The sequence below is a fragment of the Arachis hypogaea genome, chromosome 20 (genome assembly GCF_003086295.3).
Source record: "Arachis hypogaea cultivar Tifrunner chromosome 20, arahy.Tifrunner.gnm2.J5K5, whole genome shotgun sequence".
NCBI classification, from domain to species: Eukaryota; Viridiplantae; Streptophyta; class Magnoliopsida; order Fabales; family Fabaceae; genus Arachis; species Arachis hypogaea.
In genome coordinates, this window is record NC_092055.1 from 87,790,664 (window position 1) to 87,794,888 (window position 4,225).

At 41.7% G+C, this 4,225-nt stretch overlaps 1 non-coding gene across 1 annotated transcript; it reads left to right on the plus strand.

Annotated features, from left to right (window-relative positions):
• The first annotated feature begins 3,073 nt into the window (after window positions 1-3,073).
• Window positions 3,074-3,181, plus strand: LOC112787903 (small nucleolar RNA R71). Its single transcript, XR_003195288.1, has one exon. It is a non-coding gene; the product is annotated as a small nucleolar RNA R71 (small nucleolar RNA).
• The last annotated feature ends 1,044 nt before the right edge of the window (window positions 3,182-4,225 follow it).

Consider the following 4,225-nt stretch of genomic DNA (forward strand, 5'->3'; position numbering starts at 1 on the left):
CTTTGATCAAAGTTGACTCTCCTTGTGTAGGGGCGTGCGTTCTCTTCCATGTATGGCAAGTTGAACGCTAACCTCACATTTTCCGGACTAAAATCTAAGTAATTCCCCCGAACCATTGTAACATAGTTCTTTGGATCCAGGTTCTTACTTTGATCATGGTTCTTGGTGATCCATGCATTGGCATAGAACTCTTGAACCATTAGGATGCCGACTTGTTGGATGGGATTTGTTAGAACTTCCCAACCTCTTCTTTGAATTTCATGTCAGATCTCCGGATACTCATTTCTTTTGAGTTTGAAAGGGACCTCAGGGATCACCTTCTTCTTGGCCACAACATCATAGAAGTGGTCTTGATGGGTTTTGGAGATGAATCTTTCCATCTCCCATGACTCGGATGTGGAAGCTTTTGTCTTCCCTTTCCCTCTTCTAGAGGATTCTCCGGTCTTGGGTGCCATCAATGGTAATGGAAAAACAAAAAAAGCTATGCTTTTACCACACCAAACTTAGAATATTGCTCGCCCTCGAGCAATAAACAAAAGAATAGAAGAAGAAGAAGAAGAAATATGGAGAGGGAGAGGGAGATGTGGTTTCGGCCAAGGAGGGTGTAGAGGGGTGTGTTGTGGGAATTTGATGAAGAATGGAGGTCTTTATATAGGGAAGGGAGGGGGGGTTAAGGTTCGGCCATAAGGGTGGGTTTGGGTGGGAAATTGGTTTTGAATTTTGAAGGTAGGTGGAGTTTATGAGGTAGGTTTATGGGGAGGAGTGGATGGATGTGAGTGGTGAAGAGGTGATGGGGAAGAGAGTTTGAGGTGATTGGTGAAGGGTTTTTGGAGAAGAGTGTTTATGGGGTTGTGTGAAAGAGAGTGGTGAGAAGAAGTGAGTGGAGGTAGGTGGGGATCCTGTGGGGTCCATAGATCCTGAGTGGATCCTGTGGGGTCCACAGATCCTGAGGTGTTCAAGGATTTACATCCCTACACCCATTAGGCATGTAAAAATGCCTTTGTACCCAACTCTGGGCGTTCAGCGCCAGGTTGGTGGCCATTTTGGGCGTTCAACGCCCATTTGTGTGCCATTTCTGTCGTTGAACGCCAGAACCATGCCTGTTCTGGCGTTCAGCGCCCAGAAGCTGCCCATTTTGGGTGTTTAGCGCCAGAACCATGCTCTGTTCTGGCGCTGAACGCCAGACAGATGCTCCTCCAGGGTGTGATTTTTCTTCTGCTATTTTTGATTCCGTTTTCAATTTTTATATTTATTTTGTGACTCCACATGATCATGAACCTAAGAAAACATGAAAAACAATAAAAATAAGAATTAGATAAACATTGGGTTGCCTCCCAACAAGCGCTTCTTTAATGTCAATAGCTTGACAGTGGGCTCTCATGGAGCCTCACAGATGTACAGAGCTTTGTTGAGACTCTCCAACACCAAACTTAGAGTTTGGATATGGGAGTTCAACACCAAACTTAGAGTTTGGTTGTGGCCTCCCAACACCAAACTTAGAGTTTGACTGTGGGGGCTCTGGTTGACTCTGCTTTGAGAGAAGCTTTTTCTGCTTCCTCTCCATGGTTGCAGAGGGAGATCCTTGAGTTTTAAACACAAGGGAGTTCTCATTCCATTGAAGGACTATTTCACCTCTGTCAACATCAATCACAGCTCTTGCTGTGGCCAGGAAAGGTCTTCCTAGGATGATGGATTCATCCTCTTCCTTTCCAGTATCCAGGACTATGAAATCAGCAGGGATGTAAAGGCCTTCAACCTTTACTAACACGTCCTCTACTTGTCCATAAGCCTGTTTTCTTGAGATGTCTGCCATCTCTAGTGAGATTTTAGCAGCTTGTACCCCATAGATTCCCAGTTTCTCTATTACAGAGAGGGGCATGAGGTTTATTCCTGAACCAAGGTCACACAGAGCTTTAAAGATCATAGTGCCTATGGTACAGGGTATTATGAACTTTCCGGGATCCTGTCTCTTCTGAGGCAATGTCAGTTGATCCAGATCACTTAGTTCATTGATGAACAAGGGAGGTTCAACTTCCCAAGTATCAATGCCAAATAATTTGGCATTTAGCTTTATGATTGCACCAAGAAACTTGGCAGTTTGCTCTTCAGTAACATCCTCATTCTCTTCAGAAGAGGAATACTCATCAGAGCTCATGAAGGGCATAAGGAGGTTCAATGGAATCTCTATGGTCTCTAGGTGAGCCTCAGAGTCCTTTGATTCCTCAGAGGGAAGCTCCTTATTGATCACTGGACGTCCCAGGAGGTCTTCCTCCTTGGGATTCACGTCCTCTCCTCTCCTCACAGGTTCGGCAATGGCGCTTATGTCAATGGCCTTGCACTCTCCTTTTGGATTCTCTTCTGTATTGCTTGGGAGAGTACTTGGAGGGATTTCAGTGATCCTTTTACTCAGCTGGCCCACTTGTGCTTCCAGATTTCTAATGGAAGACCTTGTTTCATTCATGAAACTTACAGTGGCCTTAGATAGATCAGAGACTAGGTTTGCTAAATTAGAAGCATTTTGTTCAGAGTTCTCTGTCTGTTGCTGAGTTGATGATGGAAAAGGCTTGCTATTGCTAAACCTGTTTCTTCCACCATTATTAAAGCCTTGTTGGGGCTTTTGATCCTTCCATGAGAAATTTGGATGATTTCTCCATGTTGAGTTATAGGTGTTTCCATAAGGTTCACCTAAGTAATTTACCTCTGCTATTGCAGGGTTCTCAGGATCATAAGCTTCTTCTTTAGAAGATGCCTCTTGAGTACTGTTGGATGCAGCTTGCATTCCATGCAGACTCTGAGAGATCATATTGACTTGCTGAGTCAATATTTTATTCTGAGCCAATATGGCATTCAGAGTATCAACTTCAAGAACTCCCTTCTTCATAGGCGTCCCATTATTCACAGGATTCCTTTCAGAAGTGTATATGAACTGGTTATTAGCAACCATGTCAATGAGTTCTTGAGCTTCTGCAGGCGTTTTCTTTAGGTGAATAGATCTACCTGCAGAAGTGTCCAGTGACATCTTTGATAGCTCAGATAAACCATCATAGAATATATCCAGGATGGTCCATTCTGAAAGCATGTCAGAGGGACACTTTTTGGTCAACTGTTTGTATCTTTCCCAAGCTTCATAGAGGGATTCACCTTCTTTCTGTCTGAAGGTTTGAACATCAGCTCTAAGCTTGCTCAGCTTTTGAGGAGGAAAGTACTTCGCTAAGAAAGCCGTGACCAGCTTATCCCAAGAGTTCAGGCTGTCTTTGGGTTGAGAATCCAACCATAATCTAGCTCTGTCTCTTACAGCAAAAGGGAAAAGCATGAGCCTGTAGACTTCAGGATCTACTCCATTAGTCTTAGCAGTATCACATATCTGCAAGAATTCAGTTAAGAACTGAAAAGGATCTTCAGATGGAAGTCCATGAAACTTGCAGTTCTGCTGCATCAGAGAAACTAGTTGAGGTTTCAGCTCAAAGTTGTTTGCTCCAATGGCAGGAATGGAGATGCTTCTTCCATGTAAATTGGAATTAGGTGCAGTAAAGTCACCAAGCATCTTCCTTACATTATTATTATTTTCGGCTGCCATCTCCTTTTCCTGTTCGAAAATTTCTGAAAGGTTATCTCTGGATTGTTGTATTTTAGCTTCTCTTAATTTTCTCTTCAGAGTCCCTTCAGGTTCTGGATCTGCTTCCGCAAGAATGTTCTTATCCTTGCTCCTGCTCATATGACAAAGAAGAAGGCACAGAAAAATAATAATAATAATGGAGATCCTTTATACCACAGTATAGGGATCCCTGTGTGAGTAGGAGAAGAGGGGGAGACAAAGAATGTAATATAATGGAAGAAACACAACTGTGAGGATGGAAGAGATGTGAGATGAGATGTTAGGATATGAATGAATAAATAGAATAAGATGGGAGGGGGATAATTTTCGAAAATTATTTTGAAAAAGAGTTAGTGATTTTTGAAAATAGTTTTTGAAAAATGTTAGTAATTTTCGAAAATTAAGATTTAAAAATTAAAATAATTAATAAATTAAAAAGAAATTTTGAAAAAGGGGGGAGATATTTTCGAAAATGAGAGAGAGAGTTAGTTAGGTGGTTTTGAAAAAGTTAAGAAACAAACAAAAAGTTAGTTAGTTGGTTGAAACAAATTTTGGAAATCAATTTTGAAAAGATGAGAAGTTAGGAAGTTAGAGAATATATTTTGAAAAGATATTTTTGAAAAAGATAAG